We start from the raw sequence: 25,333 nt of genomic DNA on the forward strand, positions 1-25,333 counted from the left end.
AAAAAAACCCAGGAGGCTATCTCACCACAGAAGCCAATGGAGAAACCATATACATTTCCTACCTCGTTAATAAAATTTGAGGTAGTTTAAAAGTGTATTTTTAAAAGAATAAAGTTAAAATAAGAGTAAATAGGTCCAGTAAGAACAAAGTATGAAAAAATAAAATAATTCTAGGTCATTTTTCATTTTACAGAGTGCTATGCAGTTGCTAAATACAGACAGAAAGTTTGGTTCTGAGTTCCTTTATCTCCTATAGCACTTTTTCTCCTGTAAATTAGGGGCAAAGTGGTACTTGTCTCACATTGCTGCTGTGAGAGGTGAAGGAGTTAATGCCCATCAAGCATGTGCGGCAGCCTCAGCGGCAGGTCCAGGGCCACCAGGGCTGTTACCAGGATCAACGCGATGCTGAGGCAGTGGTCCTGGTGCTAGAAGATACATCGTCCCCGCTGTTGCCATAAAATGTCCCTTGAAATGAAAAATTGTCTCACTCCCAAATTAAGTAATTTATGTGTAACAAAGTGTGAATAAATCTCATATCAAATTTCAAACTTAAAAAAAAATATTTTGATGTGTGCTATCTTTCTCCAAAAAAAAAAGAATCTACTGCATTTCTTTTGGTATTTCCAGTGTCTGATACACTCCCTGGCTCCTAGTAGACTTGGTGACACTATTTAATTAATGCTCTTCCAATGTTGCTTTGGGTTTGTTTTTCAATAATTTAAAACACCTGCTCATAAAGGGATAGGCAATGATGCATGAGCCAAGTGATTTATTTTGGATATAGGTGTGAAAGTTTATTTATAAATGAGTGTGCTTTTCTACATTAAAATTCGTTAATGACAATGAGGCATAGCCTATTAGCTCAGCATTTCAGTCATTTATTAGTTCTTCCTCAGGAGCCATGTACAGGGAAGGTGAAGTCTTTTTACTCTTAAAAAAAACCTAAAATTAGTCTGAGTCATTTTCTGCAGTCAATTAAATAATCACCTGACTAACCTAGAATTGTGTTTTTAATTTATGGCCCAAGCTTATGTTTACATGACCAATTTTTCCAGATAACCAGAAAACAAACTTGTTAATGTCTTCCACTACATACCCACTAGTCCCAACAGCTGATGTACTTTAATTTTTTTCTCCCTCTGACAAATTGGCAACTTAATGAGAAAAATCCTGTAGTCCACATTCAAACCACCTTATCTGGAATATTTTACTTTTAGCAATCTGTACAGGGACTCACCATCACAAAGCAAACCCACTGGTGAACTTTTGTTCAAAAATATAAGAGTAACTAACTTAAGCTACAAGTAGCTGATCAATGAGTACTGACTGAATATTGCATAATATTGAGTAGAAAAATAACCTGAAACTCTAAACTAAAATTGGATATTAATGTTAACATTTACTTTTTACACAATTTTAAGTAATTTGCAGGTATTATGAAATTTAATGCTAAACAACAAATCTAAAAGTTAGATTCTGAAGTAAAGTAATTGAATAACTTGCTCAGGCTTAAACATCAGGAAGGGGTGGGACCACGATGTACCCCAGGAATTTGGTCCCTATAGACCTCATTTTTAACCTCTGCCTCACCAGCACTTGAGTTCCCAACCATGTTTATCCTCAAAAGTCATGCTGTCCTTTTTATTATGTGGTGTAAACTTATTCATTTAAAAATTTTCTTCTACTTTAGATAGGCTCTGAAAAATTGTATTATTCCATCTGTCTCTTCTGAGATATACAATATTGAGTATTTTCCAAATTATATCAGATAAGTTTACATTTTTAAGGCTGCAAATCTACAGAAGATAAAACTTTTTTTCTTATATTTGGCTCTAAACTTGAATTCAAATTATAATAATTATGAAAAATATCAATCTGTACCTGTGGCCTAAACTAGAGTTGCATATATGAATCATCCAGAATGTTGAAAACAACACACCATTTTGCCTGTTTTAAATTCAATAGTGTATTTCTTTGGGCCATACATCATAAATGATATTTGGGGTATACAGATTGCAAGCATCAATCATAATTTGATTTCCCTATTGGACATCTTGCATACAGGCACCATAGTGTGACTTTACCCATCATAAGGCAGTTAATGGCATTGGAAGTTACACATCACACTATGAATTCTGTGTGAAATACAAGGTCAGTCCAGAAAAAGTCCAGGCGTTGTTATTATAATGAGAATGGTTTGTGTGACATCGATGGAACCAGGCAGCCAAGGAGAGTGGACTGGAATGCGTATGAATGAACAAGGACAACTTCACTGTACTAGTCAGTGGGGGTGGTAGATGCCATTGAGTGAGCATATGTACTGTGTGGCTGTCACATTCACAATGAGCAAGTAGAGCAACAACTCTGCATCAAATTTTGCATTAAACTTGAACATTCCTCCATGGAAACTATTCAGATGATTCAGAAGGCTTTGGGGAACGATATAATGAGTGCAGCACAAATAAAAGTGTGGCACAAATGCTTCAAAGATGGTCAAGAATCTGTTTAGAGTGATCCAACATTCTGGAAGGCCTGCAGCAAACAGAACACCTGAGAATGTGGAACATGTATGGGCTATAATCAACAAAGATTGGCAACTGACAGAGCAAGAACTAGAAGCTGAACTGGGGATTCCAAAAACTACTGTGTCTGAGATCTTGATGCAGGCTCTTGGCATGAAACACGTCATGGCAAAATTCATTCTGCAGCTTCTGCTACCAGTGCAGAAGGATCATCGTGCTGCAATTGCTAATGACTTGATTCAAACCACTACCAATGAACCAGATTCCTTAAGAAGGTCGTAACTGGAGATGAATTGTGGGTCTGCAGCTGTGATCCAGAAAGGAAGGCCTAATCATCTCTGTGGAAGTTGCCTGGTTCTCCATGCCTGAAGCAGGTGTGGCATAGGCGCAGCAAGATCAAGTCCATATTAACTGTGATTTTTGACTAGGAAGGTGTTGTCCATGATGAATATACCCCTCCAGACCAAACAATTAATAAGGAGTACTGCCTCCATGTTCTTCGTCTGTTTAGAGGTGCAATACAATGAAAACGGCTGCAGCTATGGGCAATTAATGATTGGCAGCTTCATCTGACAATGCATCTGCTCATGCATCATTTATTGTACAGAGTTTTTTGGTGAAACATCAAATCACCCAGGTGACTCAGTCCCGCTACAGCCCAGATTTTACACCCTGCAACTTCTGGCTTTTTCCAAAATCTCTTCCCTCGCAGACCATCGGTGAGATTCAGGAAAATATGATGGTAGCTGATGGCAATTCTGACAAAGGATTTCGCAGAATATTTTGAACAGTAGAAGAGACACTGGCAGAACTGTGTGAGGTTCCAAGGTGCCTACTTTGAAGAGGACTGAGGCATCCTTGTCCTTGAACAATGTCTCTTGTATCTTCTTCAAAAAATGTCTCTATTTTTCATATCACGTGGCTGGAGGATACTTTCTAGACACACCTCATATAACTTTTTTTCATTAAATTAAATATTTTAAAAAGTGTATAATCTTTGAAGCACTATTCTCTCAGCCCTGGCACCATCACCCAACAATATTTTGTGAATTCAATAGCCAGCATGATCTGTGCCCTATTTACAAATCAATGTAGTCATAAAAATACGCTTTGCAAGACCAATTTAACTTGAAGCTAAAGTCACCCATGTGCTAATGAGACACTACAAACAGAACAGGAAAATTCTTGGCATTATTAGTAGCTGCCTAAAACTAAAGGTAATTCAAACTTGAGGGCACTGGAAACACTACCTGTCCATTTAGAATTTTAAAAATAACAAGGGCTTTTCATCTAAAGTAATATATTTGAGGAAGTGTGCATTAGGATCCCATGGGGAGTCTGTTTTTAGAGGATAATTCTCATGAGAAATAGAGATCCAAAACCTGAGACAAAAAGAGATCTTAGAAACCCACTTTGCAAAATAAACACTTATTACCTTTTAATGGCATTTTTAAAAGAAATTTTAGTTATTCAAGAACTATGCTTTAATCTCTGAGTTCTCTTCCTGGATTCATGAAACAGCTAAAATAGAATAACATTATATGCATGCTTACGCATACCTAGAAAGAGACATTATAACATGTTTTTTTGTAATTTTCTGTTTTGCTGAAACAAATACTCCTCTAAAACTGTTAATAGTAAATTATCCCAAACAACAGTAACCATATGTCTATTACTCTTCATGTTAAGTTACTGATACTAGAATTGGGTTTTCTAAAAATAGATTGGAAAGAAGGGGAAGGAAGTAGCCAAAGACCACATATGAGTGACCTACAGACATGGACAATGGTGTGGGGATGGACTGTGGGAGTGGGGGTTGGAGCATGGTAGAGGAGGGCAAAGGGGGGAACATTGGGACAACTATACTGGAATAAACAAGAATAAAAAAATAGATTGTTTTAAGGAATGCCCCACTTACTATATTCATCTGCCTCAGATACCGGCAGAGAAATGCTCTGCTGCATGATCAGCTAATGTTGGATAAGAAAAGCAATTCACGATACAAACAGGAGGCTTTGGCATTTCCCTAGGCTACGTTTTCCAGTGCCGCTTTCCGTTTCCTCATTCTCTTCCGGCAAGGCCTTTCTTCCACATTTGATCTCAATGTCATGGTGGCAGACACCTATTAACTAGTCTGTGCCTTTAAATATGACCCTTTAACACGCACAGAAATGTTGGGTGACTCTGATTATGGACTTTCATGTCTCTTGGCAGTGCAGCTATTTGGACTAAAGGGTATTTATACAATAGGAGTCATCCAAAGTATAGAATGCTACTTGTAATAAATTAGCCTAATTTGTATAAAAACCAAATATCTTACTTTACTTAAGTAAGTGATGAGTTATTTTTGTTAAATAATATCTATGGTATGACCTTGTTAGGATATACATATGTATTTATGTATGTGTGTATCAATCAATATACACACTTAAACTCATCAGAATTCATTTAAGTAAAAATGTTGGGTTTTAGTTAAGTAATACTACAACTGTTCATAAGTATGGCAAGAAAAATTGTAATGATGGCAGAGAAACACCTGAAGTTTGTAAAGAACCCCATAAACCACATCATACTGGCTTTAGCTTCCCATTATTACAGCACACAGTGGCAGACTTTGTAAACAAAATGTGTTGCTTACTATTTATAAACAAATATACTAAAATGTGACAAATATTTTCTGAAAAGAATATACATGATACAGAAGAAAGGAAGACTTTATTCTTATTTTGAGAATAGTATTTATTTACTCCTCATATAGTTAATGTTATTATAGTGTTTGTATCATCTTGTCCTCCATTCGTTTTTGCATCTGCTTCATTGTAATGGTATGCGGTATGATACTAACGCAAACATTTTTCTGGAAGACAATGACTTAGTGGAGATATGTAAAATCTTAGGACACTTTTATTGCAGGCTGAGGATGAAACAATCTATAGTATTATATTGTTGGTTTATTATTCCTAGTTCCCAGGGCTCTTCCACTCATGAAAAAAGGCCAGATGATTATTGCTTTTTTTGCCCTGTGATTTTTGTGACTATCACTAATGGTGAACTAATTCAATGGACTTTATTACTTCTTAAAATCTCCATATAGCTCAAGTGTTTTAGTGAAGGATAAAACAGCAATGAAACTATTCAAGCATGAAGGAAAAAAACAATAACTCTGATAACCAAATAACATAACAAGGTCGGGCACTGAAATTTTGAAAAATAAATTTTTCCCTTGGAAAAAATAAAAACTGAAAAACAACTTAAATAATAATTGAACCCTTAAAAACTCACATTGCATAAGGCTTACTTGATATTAGGTTCACGATAGACATTTATTTTTATTTCAGAAAATAAATGAGTACATATTAAGCAACATGAAAAGCAAATTAGTATGGTGTGTTGGAGAGCATGGCCTCTAGCCTGCAGCACACTAAGTCAAAATTTCAAATACACTACCTAAATGTCAAATATATATCTCCTGATCACTGGGTCTTTATCCACAATAAGAAAGTCATAACATCGACCTTGCATGGTTAAAAAGTACTTGAAAAAAAAATATATATTTTAAAAAAGAAACAAAAAAGTACATCTATACCAACATCTGTTACAGAGTAAGTGTAGAGAAAATGTCCATTTCTTCCCTTAGTTATTGGCAAGCTGTCAGGCAAGTATTCAAAAGAAAAACAAAAACATATCTACTTATCCCATCTCTTCCATAAAACTGAGAGGGCAGGTGAAGGAAAAATAGAACCTAAGTAATTGAACTATTTTTTATTTATTTTATTTAAAAATTGTTTGGAGAATAATTAGGCAATAAAAATAAATAAAAGACATCCAAAGTGGAAGGTAAGACGAAAAGCTATCTTTATTTGTAAATAGTGATCTTTTATATGAAAGATCCTAAAGCTCCACTATACAACTACTAGAACTAATAAGCAAGCTCACCAAGGTCACAGGATACAAAATTAATACACTAAAGTCAATTGGATCACTGTGTTCTATCAATGAATGATCTGAATATGAAAGAAATTAGACTATATTCTGAATAGCATAAAAATAGTAAATAATTAGAATAAATTTAACAAAAGAAGTGTAAGACTTTATTTAGGCAACATTGTTGAAAAATTAAGGATAATCTAAATAAATTTTTAAAACTTTCCATGTTCATAGATCAACACACTTAATTCTTTAAGATGGCAATATTCCCTGAAATGATTCTAGATTTAACAAAATCCTTGTCAAAAATCATACCTGGCTTTTTTAAAGAATTTAACAAACTGTACTAAATTTTATATAAAAATAAAAGATAGCCAAAACAATATCGAGAAAGAAGAAAATTTGAGGACTTACACTTTCAGATATCAAACTTATTACAAAGTTGTAATAAGACAACAGGTTACTGGAATAAAAATAGGTATACAGATAAATGGAATTGAATTGAAAGTCAGGAGTAAACCCTTATATATATGGTCAATTGAATTGTAACAAACTTGTCAAAAAATTCAATGAAGACAAATTAAGAATGATACTGGGATGATTGAATATGGACAAGTAAAAGCTTAAATTTGGATCCTGACCTCACATCATATCCAAAAATAAACTCAAAATGCATCATACACCTTAATGTAAGATCTAAGGAAACAAAAAAACAACGAATCAGAACAGCAAGAAGGAAAAAGAATAAAAAAAATAAGGATAGGGTGAGGAGCCTCTGAGACAACTTCAAGCATACCAACAATCGTATCATGGGAGTTCTGGAAGGAGAAGAGAGAAAGAAATTGGAAACCTATCTGAAAAAATAATGAAAGAAATTTCACTAACTTGGTGAAGAAAATAGACATATAAGTACAGGAAGTGCAGAGAATCCAAAGCAAGATGATCCCAAATAGGTCTACCCTATAACACATTAGAATTAAAATGCCAAAGTTTAAAGACGAAGAATAAATCTTAAAAGCAGCAGGAGAAAAGCAGTTAGTTACCTATGAGGGAGCCCCCATAAAACTGCTGATTTCTCAAAAGAAACTGCATTCTAGAAGGGATTGGCAAGAAATATTCCAAGTGATGAAAAAGCAAAGACCTAGAGTTGAGATTACTCTATCCAGCAAAGCTAACGTTTAGAATCAAAAGACAGATAAAGTGCTTCCTAGACAAAAAAAAAAAAAAAAAAAAAGCTAAAGCAGTTCTTCATCACCAAACCAGCATTATATGATATGCTAAAAGGGTCTTCTTTAAGAAGAAGAACCCTGGCTGTGTGGCTCAATGGAATGAGTGCCAACCTGTGAACCAAAGGGTCACTGGTTGGATTCCCAGTCAAGGCACATGCATAGATTGTGGGCCAGGTCCCCAGTAGGGGGCACTTGAGAAACAACCACATATTGATGTTTCTCTCCCTCTCTTTCTCCCTCCCTTCACCTCTCTATAAAATAAATAAATAAAATCTTTAAAAATTAAAGAAGAAGAAAAAAAAGATCAACAATAAAATGGCAACAAATACATATCTATTAACAATTGAATGTAAAAAACAAAATAAACAAGTAGAACAGAAAGAGTCATAGATACAGAAAGCATTTTAATGGTTGTCAGGTGGGAGGGGGATTACTGAAATGGGTGAAGGAATTAAGAAGTGCAAATTGATAGTTACCGAACAGTTATGGGGCTGCAAAGTACAGCATAGGACATAGAGTAGACAAAGTACATATATGCATGGCCAATAGCCATGGAAAATGGTGTGGGGGTTTCCTGAGAGGGGGGCTGTATGGAGGAGGGCAAAGAGGGAAAAACTGGGGAAACTGTAATAACACAATCAATGAAATATAATTAAAAATAATATGAAAATCTTAGAAGAAAACATGGCAGTAAAGCTTCTTGACCTTGGGTTAGACAATGGTCTCAGATACAAATAAAAACACAAATGATAAAACAGAAAAATAGATAATTTGGACTTCATCAAAAGTTTAAATTTGTACACTTTAAAAGAAAGCATCAAGAAAGTCAAAAGATACCCTTCGAGACAGCATGGATGGAACTGGATAGCATTATGCTAAGTGAAATAAGCTGGGTGGTAAAAGCAAATACCATATGATCTCACCTATAAGTGGAACCTAATCAACAAAACAATCAAGGGAGCAAAATATAACCAGAGACATTGAAATAAAGAACAAACAGACAGTGACCAGAGGGGAGGGTGGAGGGGATAATGAGGGAAAGAAGGGAAAAGGTCATCAAGGAACATGTATAAAGGACCCATGGACAAAGCCAAAGCGGGGAAGGATTGAGGGTGGGAGGTGGACAGGGGGAAGTGGTGGCAGGAAAATGGAGACAACTGCATGTGAACAACAATACAAAAAATTTAAAAAAGGAAACAAAAGTCAAAAGAAAACCCATGAAGTGAAACAAAATATTTGCAAATCCTGTATATGATAAGGAACTTGTACCAGAATATAGCATAAAAAACGAGCTACTCAATAATAAGGACTATAATTTTAAAATGGGCAAAAGATTTGAATAGGCATTTCATCAGAGATGATATTGCAGTGTGTAATAAGTGCATGAAAAGATGTGCAACATTAATATTTAATAGAGAAATGTGAATCATAACCACAATGAGATCCACAATGCAGAAGGAATCAAAACTACTTTACCTCTAGTAGAATGGCTATAAACACAAGGATAGATGATAACGAATGTTGGAGGGTGCGGAGGAATTGAAACCTTTGTCTATAGTTAGAGGGACTATAAAATGGTGCACCTACTTTCATAAAGAGTTTGACAATCTCTCAAAATGTTAAATACAGAGTTACCATAAGACTCAGCAATGGCACTCCTAGGTACCTATCCAAGAGAAATAAAAATGTGTGACAACACAATGACTTGGATACAAGTGTTCAGGGTAGTATTACTCATAATAGTCAAAAAGTAGAAACTACCCAAATATCCACCAACAAATTGGTCATATCTATGAAGTGTTATAATATTCAGCAATTTTAAAAAATGAAGTACTAATACATGTTACAACATAGACTAATCCCAGTTATGCTAAGTGAAAGAAGCCTGACCCAAAAGACCACCTGTTACATAGAACCACGATGTAAAATGCCAAGAAAAGGCAAATCTATAGAGGCAAAAAGGAGACGGGTAGGAACAGAGAGTGACAACAATGGGACAGACTTTTCTTTTGTGGGATGAAGAAAATGTTCTAAAATTGTCGTAATTGTTATACAACTCTGTAATTATACTAAAAATATACTTTCATATACACATTTTAAAAAGATGAATTTTATGGTATATATATTATATCTTAATAAAGTTATTAAAAATGATAGGAGAAAAATACCAGAAAATGGAATTTGCCAAGCAATTGTGCTAAAATAGGTGTGCCACAATTGTGGTAATATAGGTGAAATATAGGTGAATTGTGGTAATATAGGTAAAATAGGTGTACCACAATTGTGGTAATATTGGTGATAATATTTTTAGTATTGTAATTCACTTATTAGTTTGAAACTGTTTTCTCTGTGTTGTGGCATCAAGAATTGAGCAATTATGGGATAATGTTGATTCTATATCATCCCTTGTGCCCTTGAGAACAAAAATACTCAGAGTGGAAAAGTTGACATAAATGTAATATTAAAAAGTTGAAATAATAAATTATGTAATCCTGAATTTATTTAGAATGATCAAGTTATGAAGTATCAATTTACAAAGCATATCACACATAGTTGTAGATATAGAAAAATATATATAGTATAGATAAATATAGATAGATTTATCCTAACTTGACCCAACAAAGAGGTTTAGATATCACAAGCATCAATGGGCATTCCTAGCATCCAGATTATATTCTTGAAATAGCACTTTAAAGAAAAAGAAATAGGACTCCCTGGGGAAATGGCAGGTTACATAACTGAGGCAGGAGGTGTACAAGTTGACTCTAAAACACCTCAGCCAAGACAGTGAGGACACACTGAAAGACCACTAGATCACATCAAAAAGACTCCAGAAAAATGTAAAAGTTCTCAAATTGCTGAACATGGGAAATTTTGAGTTTCAAAATATTAATAGCAAATGTTTAAATTAATAAATTAATGATAATAATTATATTTTATAAACTAATTATCACCTTTTCAGGATGATAGATCATTCATTATCTTGAAAACTGGTAAGTAAAGGAAAACAAGTATTTCTTATGCCTTAGGTAAATTCACTACTAGATAGCCAATTAATAGATTAAAGAAAATTTCTTTTTAAAAGTTTTTTATCATTGTTCCATTGCAGCGTCTGCATTTTTGCCCCATTACTCTTGCCTGCCCTACTCACACCCCCACACTCAATTCCTCCCCCCATTGTCTTTGTCCATGGGTCCTTTATACATGTTCCTTGACTTGACCCTTCTCCTTTCCACTATTATACCCCTCTCCCCACCTCTCCTCTGGCCATTGTCCATTTGTTCTTTATCTTCATGTCTCTGGTTCTATTTTGCTCACTTTGTTTTCTTGATTAAGTTCCACTGTAGGTGAGATCATATGGTATTTGTCTTTCACTGACTGACTTGTATCATTTAACATAATGCTCTCCAGTTCCATCCATGTTGTCATGAAGGGTAGGAGCTCCTTCTTTCTGCTGCATAGTATTCCTTTGTGTAAATGTACCAGTTTTTTGATCCATTGATTTGCTGATAGGTGCTTAGGCTGTTTCAAGCACTTGGCTATTGTAAATTGTGCTGCTGTGAACATTGGGCTGCATAGGTTCTTTTGAATTGGTGTTTCAGGATTCTTAGGATATAATCCCAGCAGTGGAATTGCTGAGAGATTAAAGAAAAGTTCTTTATTAAAGTATTTGTCCTAATAAATGAGAAAATGATAGATTTGCAATCCCCATTTAATTAGTGGGTGTAGGCACTGAACAGCAACTGCTGCTGAGAGATCAGCAGATATGAAATGCCTCCTGCTGAAAGAACAGAGTGTGACTTCTCGTTTTGCCAAAAGGGTAGAACCTAAGCTGGAAAATGCCTCTGGGCCCAGCTGTCTCTTTGCAGAACATATAGAAGATAGAGAAATGGGTTGGATTGTGTCATTAGTATTCAGTCAACTAAATCCAGACTGGCCATCTCAATAAATCACATGTCTTTTGTTCTTCAACAGATAACATTGAAAGGAAAATAAATAAATGAATGGAAAAGGAACCTACAGATTAAAAGAGATTTAAAAGACAGTTGGTTTTTATATGGGCAAGAAAAAAACTAAACTCTACTGTGTAGAAATGCATGCTTGAATGACAATTATACAACAATGCAAGGAAGTGACTACTATAATGGTGAAAATAACAGCTATTTTTAGGCATAGCAAGGGATTAGAATTGCCAAAGGACACAGAGAGGGACATCTGTGGTGGCTGGCAAAACTCTGATTCATCATTTAGGTGGTGACTACAAGAGTGTTGACCTGATACTATCTCATTTCATTTTGAGTGTGTGGTTTCAGATCTTTGTTTTATAATGGGAAGAGTAATGTAGTTCTTAAAGAGGTAGGAAATGAACTTCCAACACAATGAAGAGAATAAAGGCAAATAAAATATAGTCAATAAAGAAAAAAAGTTAAACATCAGGAAATTAGTATAACAGAAAGCATTAGTACTTTTAACTTCACTCTTAACTACTATAGCCAATCACACCTCACAAACTTCAGACCAATTGTCACACTTTTAATTTTTTTTAAAGATTCATCCATTCTTTTGTTTACTCTAACATGATATATCATATTTCTGTGATCTTATTTTTGTTTTTGTTTATATTGTTGTTACATTTTCTTAAACTTTGTGACATTTTAGCTTGGTAGATAAGTTCAAGCCAATCATTTCTATTGTACACCTGATTTCCTTGGTTATATTTCTGTTATCATGCTTCTTACATTATTAGTTTTACTTCTTAAAGATTGACAATATTTATATTCCTGACTATAGCTGTAATCTCTCCTACTATTTTGTCATATTTCCATAATTAAATGGATTTAAAACCACAAGTTCTTGCAACAAAGAAACCACACTCTTAAATTTGTTTTTTTGATTCATCACTTGCCTGTCTGGATTTTTAACAGTGAGGTTTGTTTTTCATACTTCAGACCTATCTAAATAAAGTTGATCAACAGTTGCAAGAAGAAACCTTTGTATATGGTTTCAGAAGAATAAACAATTAAGAGGTATTCTAAAAGAAAATATCAATATTCCAGTGACCCTGGAAGACTATGCAATTTTTTTTCAAATAACTACCTCCAAAAAGTATTTGATTCATAATTACTAATGGTATATTCAAACTTTCAAGAAATAGAAAATCTTCATGTTTCTGTACGTAAACTGAGCACACAGAAAGAAAACAACCTGTTTTAAACAGTGTAGAATTTACATAGGCATCAACAAACAATAGCAATAGAACATATTAATTAGATTAGCTCCAAAAAATCTTATTGTGTATCAGAATTTGACAAAGTGTGCAATCTTCTGATTATATGTTACCATTTTCACCAGAATTCAATATACATCTTTTGTTTGGTTGGTTGTTTCTGTGTATTTCACAATTTTCCTGAGATAAAATTGTAGTGAAGGTTAATGTTAGAGACATTTATTTGGAGTTGTTACAAATTAGCTTATTTTCTCCTCTAAGTGCATATTTGATCCAAAGTTATCCATCATTTAGTTGGTCCTTGAAAAAGTTACCTTGCCTTTAATGCTATATTTAATTAATGTAAAATGTCTTTAAGTAACTTTTAGTTTTTTCTTGTATCTTTGGTTTTATAACTTTGACAAACAGATAAAAAATTAAACATATATGTTGGGTATTCTGTCCTTAGTGGCATCAGAAAACTTGAGTATTATAAAGCTATGACTTTTCTATCTCTCAATTATATTTGCCTGTAGTCTTAAATGAGTGTTCGAACAAAACTTAATATTTGATTTAAATATTTCAAATAATGGTAAAGTCTTTAGTAAACAGAAAATTATTGTTACATTGCTAGAGAATAAGGTCCTTAAGGAAAATAAATAATTTGCATTTAAGTATAAATATATTTTTCAGAACAAAATATACCTTATGTATTCTAGAAAATACATCTTATAACTTCTGTGCTACATGGTTATTAGAAGTAAATCCTATTCCTAATCTCTGCACTAACTCATTGTGGGAAATCATTACAGTGCCTTAATTCTCTCATTAGCGTGACCATCTCATGATCTCCGTGACTCTTTACCAAGGCAGCACAGTATGCTTTTGTAGTCATACGCGCTCATCATATCCCTTTACCAAACACAAGCAAATTCCTTCCTAACCAAACATAAGCAAAAGTTTGGCACCCTTCAAAAAATTCTGGTTGCAAATTTCAGCAGTTGAAAATTGCTTTACCTGTTATCTAAACTGTTTAAATAACCACTTTTATGATTGTCATTGACATCTCTCTGCTCTAGCTGATAACCAGCTTTCGTTTTTCCTCCTGTATTTTTTAAATGCTCTTACATTTTGAGCACCAATAATCTTGTCCTTGAAAAACTTTAACTTCCATGGTTTCAATAGCCTTTATCAGCTTAATTCAATTTCTTCCCTAATTCTCATCACATCAACTACCAGAGTAATTTTATATTTTATTACGCTCACCTAATTTTACTCTAGATCACTTTAATTCCTAGATAAAATCCAAATTCCTTATGTTCTCCCCCCAGTTTATACACTAATGAATATAAAGCCATATGAGGTTTATATCTTGATTCATTATTATGAATTTTTCAGGCCATGTAATTAGTAATTGCATACAGCTGTTAGTAACAGAGTCCTGACTACAGTATTTTTTTTAAATATCATGGATTATTTTCTCATGTAAAATAGAGGTTATGTATTCCAGTCCTGTATGTCAGCTGTACAAAGTTATTTTGGAACCAAGCCTTTATATCTTTCTACCACCATCTTAGCAAGTCTTTTGCTCTCAAGGGCACAGGATAGCTGCTGGATCTCCAGCATCACATCCATTTTCCAGAAAGGTAAGGGACACAATGAACAGTTCCCCCAGCCAGGTCAAAGCCCTTTAAAGAGCTATTTTGGAAACCGTACCCAATGGCTTTCATTTTCATCTCATTAATCAGTCCTCAGGTCAACTGAGGTGAGAAAATACAACCTTCTAGCTGGACATACTGTGTCTCCAAATGAAATCAGAGAACTCTTGCATTTGGGAGGGTAGTTTATGGTCTGGAAGAGCAGCTATATTTGCAAATTATCAGATTAGATTTGTATAAATCTTTATTTGCAAAAGCCAAACTACTTTTTTACACACTTAATTGTAATTTGTTGTCCTTAACATAAAAATAAACATATATTTGCTTTTATAAACTTTTATTTAAAGTTTGTCATTTGAGTATGTGTTTCTAACTTGAGTATTGTTATGTAGTCTATTTGTTATAAAGATAGATTAATACATGAGTCTCAGCAAATTGGATGTGGAAGTCTCCCTAACAGTGCCCAATTCATATGTTTTTTTCCATTGATTCCTGGGAAAATACCACATTTTTTTATTTTTATTTTTTTTTGAGAGAGAAAAATACTGATTTTGTTATTTCACGTACTGATGAATTCATTGGTTGATTCTCACATGTGCCCTGACCCAGGATTGAACCCGCAGCCTTGGAGTGTCTGGACAATGCTCCACCCAACAGAGCTATCCAGCCAGGGCCAATACCACATGTTTTATTATATCATAATCATGCTTCGTTTGATTTTACAACTGCCTTCAAAGTATTTTTAGCTCTATATACCCTTCATTCATTTAAAAATCCCTCCATTAAAAAAACTTACTGGGATTTTGGTTGGGATCACATTGAAATTGTAGACTAATTTGGAGGAACGTGACATCTTTTCAAAGGTGAGTCCTTCTATCCATGAATTTGGTATTTCTCTCCATTTATTCATTTCTAATATTTTATTTCTACTTACAGTTTTATTGAGGTACAAATAGTGTGAAATAACTTCACATATTTAAAGTATACATACAAATTGATGAGCTTTAATATCTATTATATAAACCCAAGAAATCACTACTATATCCAAGATAGCAAACATTTTTATCATCGACAAAACTTCCTTCCGCCACTTTGTAAAACACTCATTTCTCTAAACCCATCTACAAGGAAACACAAATCTGTGTTCTGGCTCTGTACGCTAAACTTCATTTTTAAGAATTGTATGTAAATGAAATCAGTCAGCCTGCACTCCTTTTTCTTGTCATGTCTCTTTCACTCAGCATAATTTTGAGATTCACCCATGTTATTGCACTTATCATAGTTTATCTCTTGTTATTGACGAGTAACATTCCATTTTATGGCTATACTATAATTTGTTAATAGATATTAGGATTTTTGCCAGTTTTGGAATTATTGAACAAAAATCTGCTATTTTCACTTACGTACACATCTTAATTAGATGTGTGTTTTAATTTTAATTATATAAATATTTAAGAGTAGAATAAATAGCTAGGTTGTATTAAAGGATTATATTGACCTTTTATGAAACTGTTAAACTCTTTTCCAAAGAGATTTCAACATTGGATATTCTCACTGGCAGTACATGACAGTTATAGTTTCTTTACATTCTGGCCAATAATCGGTACGCTCAGTCTAATTTTACCCAGTTTAGTGATGTGAAATTGTTTTTCATTGTGGTGCTTTCAAAGCATGTGCAGTGATACTTCTTTGCAATTTTCTTTGTATTTCCATATAACTTATGATATTTAACTTTTTAAAATGTGTTTATCTGCTGTCCATTTATCTTGATTGGTGAAGTGTCTGTCAAATTACTTTTTCCATTGGTTTATCTTATTAATGAGTCATAAAAATTCTTTTTGAACTTTATATACAAGTCCTTTGTTGGGTATGTGTTTTGCCAATATTTCCTCCCAGTTAGTGTCTTGTCTTTTCATTTTCAAAGTGGCAACTTGGGAAGACACATAATTATAATTTTGGTGAAGTCCAATATCGGCTTTTTTCTTTCCTAGTTCATGTTTTTAGTTTCTTGTCTAAGAAATCCTTGCCTAACTATGTCACTGAGACTTTTCTTTTTTTTTTTTTGCTTTCTAAATGTTCTATTTTTATTTTTTGAATTACAGTGACATTCAGTATGATTTTATATCATCTGTACATTATTTTATATTTTATATCAGAAGTACAGCGCAGTGGTGAGATGATTACATAATATATGAAGTGATCCCCTTGATAAGTCTGCTACCCTGGCACCATACATCCTGTTACGATACTATTGACTAGACCCCCTATGCTCTACTGTACATCCTTATGACTATTTTGTAATTGCCAAGTTTTACTTCTTTTTTTTTTTAGACTTTTCTTCTGTGTTCTTTGAAAAGCTGTTAAATTTTGCTGTTAACATGTAAGTCCGTTTCAAAACTGTTGTTTGTATATGGTGTGAGTTAAGAGTCAAAGTGCATATTTTTATATATGAATATTTGATTGTTCTGACATCACTGGCTGAAGAGACCATCTTTCTGTGTTTTTAATTTCTTTGACAACTTTATCTTTGTCAAAAACGAATTGATTATATATGTGGTCTACAGTCATGTGTCCCGTAATGACGATGACGCTGTCTGAGAAATACATTGTGTGAACAACTCAGAGTGCGTTCACACACACTGAAATGGTATACTCTACCATACACCTGGGCTATAGGGTGTATCCTATTGCTCCTAGGTTAAAACCTGTACAGCATGTTGCTATTCTAAATACTGTAGGCAACTGTAACACAATGGTAAGTATTTGTGTATCTAAACATAGAAAAGGTATAGAAAAACCATGGTGTAAAAGATAACAATGTTCAGGGCACTTACGTGAACCAAGCCTGCAGGACTGCGAGTGGCTCTGGGTGAGCCAGCGAGCATGCGGTGAGTGAACCCAGGACATCACTGTGCACCGCTGTAGACTTTATGAGCAGTGTCCCACCAGCCCTCCTCTGCTTCCTTCCGACAGGTTAGAAATAGAATATTGAAGCTGTCGATGCTGCTCCGTGTGCAGGGAGGTGGGCTGGATGGATTGGAAAGACGGAGGAGACACTGGTTGGAGAAGGTGGAGGTCACCAGATAGTGACTGTCAGGAGGGAGGGAACAGTGGCCTGAGGATCAGCAGGAATAAGAAACAAGACGGAAAGGTAAGGGAACATAAGGGACTATCAGGGCAATGAGGTTTTGGCTGCCGCATGTTGAAGGTGTGGTCAGATTAAGAAACTTTCTGGTATTCATTGTTTAGAAAAAGGCCATTTAACACGGATAGGGTGTAGAACTGAGGACTCAATATTTTGACTTTGGAAATGTGTTTTTGGTTCCATTGACCCTATCTAGAACAAAGGGCTGTCTCTGGCATTAAACTGATGAAAGAAATAACATTTATCTATGGTTTACAACCTGAAAATATTTCCAAATACAGGAATAGTCTGGCTCCATACTACCACAGGAAGCTTTTTTATTAAAGAGGCAGTGGCACTTAATATTGTTAAGGTAGCTCCTGTGGACCTATGTACGGGATCCTAGGTCCTCAACAAAGGACTTACAGGGATGTTTTCCGAAGACCATCACGCTGGTTCTGGGAGGGGGCTGTCGTGCCCTCTGAATGCGTAGCCCTGGGAACACAGGCATCTCTGTGCTGAAACAGGCTCCTGGCTGACCGGCTGGGATGTAAGCCGTGTCCTCAAAATTGAGGTGCCGTTAGCGAGAGCGAATCTATTGTCAAGCCCCACAGATATTGCTTCTGTCAGAGCAAAAAATATCCGTCTGAAGCACATATCTTTCAATTTCTTACAGGAAATTCAGCTCTATTATAATCGTATGAGACCACAGTGAAATATTAGGTCCATCGTTGATGAAAACATTCTTATGCAGCACATGACTGCATTTTTGTACTCTGCCCCTTCCCATTCCTCTATACACGTAAGTGTATATATTACACTGTATCAGTGGCTGTACCTTTATAGAAACTGTTAAAATCTGTAGTGTATGTCTACCACTCTTATTTATCTTTTTCAAAAATGTTTTGGATATTCTTTGTCCAGATTATCATATGAATTTTAGAATCACCTCATAATATCTATCAAAAATATCATCATGTGTTTTAATTGACATTGAATTGAATCTATAGATCGATTTGGGGAGAACTGACATTTTAACAATATTAAATCTTCAAATCAATAAATGTACCGTAACTCTCCATTCACTTAGGTTTTGTTTGAATTATCTCACATTTGCAGGTCTCAGTGCACAGCTAGCCCATCTTCGGTCAAGTTTATCCCTGTTTCATATTTTTATGCTATTGTAAATATTTTAAAATTGATTTTCTGATTGTTTAGTATTATAATACAGAAACACATTTTTATGTATTAACTTTTATCTTAAAACCTCACTAAACTCACTTATTATTTCTTGTAGTGTTTGTATCAATTCCTTAGGATTTGCTACATATGATCAATTATTTAGGAAATCTGTGAATAACCAGTTTAACTTCTTTTCTAATCTCCTTTGCATGCATGATTGCACCAACTAGTATACCCAGAACAATATTGAATAGAAATGGCAACAACAGATATTCTTGGCCTTTTTTTGATCTTAGGGGGAGAGGGTGCAGGGAAAAATTAAATCTTTCATTATTGAATATGATGTTAGCAAATCATTTTTTGTAGATACCCCTCATTGGGTAGAACAAAATTCCTCTATTCAAAACAGGTGGTAGTTTCAATCATGTGTATATTAAACTTTGCCAAATGCTTTTTCTGAGATGATTGAGATGATCATATGGTTATTCTCACCTAGTCTTTATTATTGAAAAATACACTTGATTTCCAAATGTCAAAGCAACCTTGCATTCTGGGACAAAGGTCACTGGGTAATAACATACCATGTTTCGTATTTGTTGCTGAAAACTGGAGTATACTATTATACTAAATACTAAAGTTAAGAATGTTTGCATCTATTGTATAAGGAATATTAGTCTCGAATTTTATTGTCTTTAACATCTTTACCTAGTTATGGTCTCGTGGTAATTAATCCTTGCACCATAAAATTATTTGGATTTGCTCTTCTCCTATTTTCTGCAGTCGTTTGTACAGAATTGTTATTTTTTTACCTACATGATTGATAAAATTCACTGGTAAGACTAACCTAGATTTATTAATGGAAGTTTCATTTGCTTTTTAAATAAGTTTTGTTAGTTTAATCTTTTAAGAAATTGATTTTTTAACATCTGTGAATCTGTAGTGGGGTCCTTTGACCCCTAGGTCCTCAGATGTAGTCCCTGATGTAGGTAATTTTATATATCTTTCATCTGTTTTTCTTGGCTAGTCTCACTAGAAGTTTGCCAATTTTATCGACCTTTTCAAAGAAGTGGCTAGGGTCTTCAAGGAATATGTATAAAGAACCCATGGACAAAGCCAAAGGCGGGTAGGATTGAGGATAGGAGGTGGAGGTAGGTAGGGAAGGGGAGAGTGGTGGGGGAAATGGAGAAAACTGTACTTGAACAACAAAAAAGAGAAGTAGCTTTTGGCTTTATTGATTTCCTGTTTGTTTTCTGTTGTTAAGTTCATTGATTCCTATTTTTATGTTTGTTCTTTCCTTACTTCCTCTTGTTGGATTTTGCATGTTCTTCTTTCTCCATTTTTTTAAAGGTACAAGATTATATTACTGATTTGAGACTTATTTGTTTATTTTTAATACCCTACCTTATTATTATTTCCTTACTCTGTTTATGTTGATTATTATTTACCAGTCTTATTCTACCAAATCTCCTTTTTTAAATAGTTTGAGTATTATTGAGAAAGTGTTTGAACATAATTTATATTGGCTTCATCTCTTCTTTATTGTAAGATGGGCAATTAACTTTGCAATGGATTTGCATTTAATTTCAAATGTTTAGGACATAAGTTACATTCACTGAAAAGGCAATCAGAGATGCTAGTGGTACATGCTGTCCTCTTTTCAACTTAAACTTGGATTATTTAAAGGCCACATTTACTCAGATAATTAAATGTTCTACTTTCCCACATGTGTTTTACATATTTTCCAGGAAAACTGTATTATAATAAACATCAATTCCACAATAACATGCATAGGCCAAACCTGAGCCGAATGTGTTTATGAACAGCCAGTTAGAGTACCCTTGACTGGGCCCTATAGAGATTGTTTAACATCTTAGGGCTTCAGAATATATGTAGAGGTTTCATTAGGCTATTTTGAAAGAATTTCTCATCTCTAATTTTATGACCCTATGTATATATCTACGTTACAGAATTTTCTATTTCACATTTATCTTCAATTGAAAGCAAGGTTTAAAATGTTCACCCTTAGCCGTGGCTGGTATGTCTCAGTTGGCTCAGTTGGCTCAGTTTATGGCCCCTCAGCATGGGCCATAAACTGAAAGATCGTGGGTTCAATTCCTGGTCAGGGCACATACCTAGGCTGCAGGTAGGGGCATTTAAGAGAGGCATCCAATAGTTGGTTCTCTCTCACATCATGTTTTCCTCCCTGTCTCCCTCCCTTTCCCTCAAAAATCAATATTTAAAAAAAAAAAAGAAGTGTTGACCCTTAGCTAACTGATTTGCTTCTCTCTTGACCAAGCTCATCCCATGTGCACAGGTACAAAGAGCTTATATTCTTCCTCCCTCAAATTTCAGACACACACACATACATTAGTCTTAAGTCATCAATAAATATTAAATGGATGTATAAGCAGAAAACATGTTTAAGAAAATAATATAAACAGTATAACAATAGCAACAAGCACTATATTTAGCACATTATAGTAATTATTTAACCCTCATAATAAGCTTATTTAATTGGCTCTATTTAGTTGGCATTGTATAAATGATAAAACTATGCATAGGGAGACTTAGTAGATTAGCAAAACTAGTAAGCATAAAATAAGGGCTCCTTTATACTCTAAGTTAAAAATACTTTCTATCTTCTTTGATTTTCATAATATTATAAAGTTTTTCACCAGCAAATGAACAAAAAGAAACTTCTATATAAATTAGGTAGTTTAGAACAGTCTAGTGTTCGTCCACTACTTGCTCAATGTCAGATTCTAAGAACATGTGAATGGGAACATGTAAACTGTGCAATGCCCCTGGGTTTCACATGAAGTATCAGGAAAATTTAAGCATGTTAACCTGCTCGTGTGTTGCTTGAATGAGTGAAATACTTGAAAGAAAGCAAACAGAAACAGCAAAGCAGGGAGACGACAACAGAGCGGAAAGGGAGGGAGGTGGAGCAACAAGACAAGAAGGCAGCTGATGGCAGTCCTCATCGCATTTGCAGGCCTCCTTCCCCTGTTTCATTTTATTAGCTCTGCACCTTTGGTAATTCCAGCCTATTATACCATCTTCATTCAAGTCACTTGGAAAGTTAAATCCCTCCCTCCCATTTCCCACCAGATACTTGAGGATTAACATTTTATCTAAGAGCGCTTGCTGCTAATGAATAAAAACAATGCAAGGCAGGGAAAACAGGACAAAGAAAAAAGAAACAACCTTCACACCTTTAAGATAGTTTCACTTTTTCATCTAACGTTTTACATTTTTCTTTTGATGGGACAGCCACAGAATATTTCTAGCCAGCACATCTCAGCCTGTCAACACTCTAATACTTCATAATTTATAAAACAGCTTTCTTCCCCCCAAAGCTCTGTATGCTTTACAGATATCTCATTGATGCTCACAATAGTCCTTCAGGGAACTTAGGCGACAAGAATTATTATGTGTTTTACCAGGGGAGTGAGGGAAGTGACTCAAGCAACAAGAATTCATCATTACTAGTGAGGTACAGAGAGCTAGGAACTTCAAATCAGACGCTGCTACCTCCCTGACTGCCTGGACTGCAAAGCAGGATGAAGATGACTGAGTCCTGGCTCTCAGGAGGTTAGGGTTTCACTGGGAGGAAGGCAGGTTAACGAGTAGCTGTCAAATGCCAGCTACCCTCCCTCCCCCTTGGATGTCTAGCAGTCAACTCCAACTGAATACAGGGTTCACAATCCACTCCTAATAAAACAGGAAGTACAATTGAAAAGTTTAGTTCAGTCAAACATGTAAGTGGTTAAAAGAAATCAAATAATTTTACAAGTAACTTTGGAAAAGAAGCCCCCTGGTTCATAGACATAGGATGCTCCTTAGAGACAATCACTTTTGATTCATTTACTATTTATGGAGTATATGGTGGGGAGGGGGGTTGGTGAGAGAGAGAGAGAGAGAGAGACAGGGACAGAGAACCTATAAAACAGGCTATATTTATATGTTCCTCCTTGGTTTTTCATTTTGAGATACGTGTATTCACTTCCATCTACAGAAGATGAGGTTTTGGCTCTCTTACTATTCCCCTCCCAAAACCGCATATTTACAGCCTATATCTTCATCCTTCTGACATATTTTATCATAATTTTGGTTATGTAACTTTGCCGTATGTCTATTACTTTGACTGCATAAATGCTAATTTTAACTAAGCCATGCATGTTTAGTTATTCTAGATATTTATAATAACTTTAACCCCCCCACCTCTCAATTGTAAGATTGTCTTTAAATATAATCAAACACATTACACAGTCTGTCAGTTTCACCTTCTTTCCTTAAATAATGATGTGGAAAATTAGGTCACAGGTACAGAACAAAAGATTTCTGATTTCTGAATACAATCTACTGAAGAATTAAAAAAGAATTTTCCCCGTGTTCTCGCCTGCTTTGTCTGGGCTGGTTGAACTTCCACCCTGGGGCACAGACGCCGTTCTGGCGCCCTCCCTCACCACCATGCTGAAGGTTCCCTCTGCCGCTCTTCAGTGTGTGTACTCTGTTTCACAGACCCCATGCTTCCTCCTTTTTATTCTCATTTGTGTCAAGCCCAACCTCTAATAGCTTTCTGAGAAGGAGAGAAGGAGAGGTAATTTTTTTTACATCTCCCATACCTGAAAATGTACCCTTGCCTTTAATTCATAGCTGAGTAAAATATTCTATACTCCAGAATGGACAGCATTTCACTCAGAGTTTTGAAGACATCCCGCCATTGTCTTCTAGCTTTCAGTACTGCTGCTAAAAAGTCTGAAGCCCCCATGATTCTAATCATTTTTGTGAACCTGTTTTTTACTAAATCTGGGAGATTTATCTGAAATGTCTGGAAATTTTACAATAGTGTGCCTTAATTTTTATGTAGTGTGCTGTTTACTTGCTGAATGTTTTAAGTCTGGCAATTCATAACATTTAGTCTTGAGAAATTTATTTGCTTGACAATTTCTCCTCCTCCGGTTTCTCTATTTGCTCTTTCTAGAATGCCTATTATTGAGTATTTGGAAGGTGGAACTGCTTAAACAGCTTTCTGACTTTCCCACCCTTTATGTCCTATTTTCTGTCTGACTTTTTGCTCTGTCCTCTGGGAGTTTTCCTCAGCTTGATCATGCAGCCCTTTTGTTGGCATCCTATTCCAGTATTATGTCAGCATTTCAAGACCTCTGTTTTAGTTACTCTACGTGGTTATATTTTGGCATTATTGATGCAGTACCTTCTAGTATCTAGTTGATTTCTTAAGGTTTTTTCTCCTTGAATAGTCGGGGCTCCCATCAATCCATCGTAACTGCTGCACTGATTTTTAAAAAATCTTTGGTTTTTACTTAAAATTTGTCTTTGTTTTTTAATAGTTTATTTTCACTGTATTTTTCCATATATCCCCCTTATACCCTCTTCCGCCTCTACCCACGCCCTGCTCCTCACCCCCGCCAATCATCCCTCTATAGTTCATGTCCATGAGTCCTTTTGCTCTTTTATAATGTTTTTCCCCCTCTGTTAAAGCCTTCTAACATCATTCCACTAAACTTACAATAAAACCTAAGTTTCAGCCAATGGGATCAAAGATTGAAAATAATTTGGCCCTTAATTACTTCTCCAAATTTCCTTCATCTTATTCTCATAGTTAATAGAAACTCGAATATCTGTTACATGATTATGGCAAGATTCAGAAACAAATTTATGTAACCTTGAATTCATGATTTTTCCCTTTACCATACTATTTCTCTGCTAGTGTACAATTTCAGTCGATTGCCCACTTCAAATCGCCCTACCTACCACTGCAAGCTGATCTTCCCGAAGCGTGACCAAATCGTGTACTCTTGCTCTCAAACGATCGCAGCCTTTCAGTGATAAGTGAAAGAAAAGTAAAGGTGTCAGTCCAGTAGTCAAGGCTCTCCTAAATGTGACCTCAACCTCACTGTCCCATCTTGCTCGTAAAAGTGGTTACTGGTAAAAATGAATGGAATAATCCCATCTGTTAATTCAGTCAGTGAGCGGGACCAGATTATTGAGATATCTCCACCTGAAAAGACTAAAGACGTTGCATTGAAAAGGTCATTTTTCTAATGTTAGGACACAGAATGTGTGTTCATTCAAAAACTTTAGTACAGGAAAAATTTCCTCAAAATAGTACAAGAATATTCTTAATTAGTGGAAAGATGGTGCATAAGGAAGGGGCAGGTGCTGCCAGTATAGGGAGGTCTGAAGCTGTGTCGGGAAATGAGACTGCCAGAGGAGACAACAGGAAAGTTGGGCTGGAACCTACAGTAGCAGATGTAACCAGAAATACATAGAGCCCAGGACTGGTAGCTATACCTGAATTCTGTTTTAGTGGCAAGCAGGAGTAAAAAGAAAAAGGCTGGACATGAGAACACGATTGGCCTACCCATTCTTCTTCCTAGGTAGCCCTTGAATCCACTAGGGAAGAATCTCCTCCCCTAGTGCCACCACCCTTATCACAGCACTATTATCTGTCGTAGGGG

This window comes from Desmodus rotundus, chromosome 1 (assembly GCF_022682495.2).
Source record: "Desmodus rotundus isolate HL8 chromosome 1, HLdesRot8A.1, whole genome shotgun sequence".
NCBI lineage: Eukaryota > Metazoa > Chordata > Mammalia > Chiroptera > Phyllostomidae > Desmodus > Desmodus rotundus.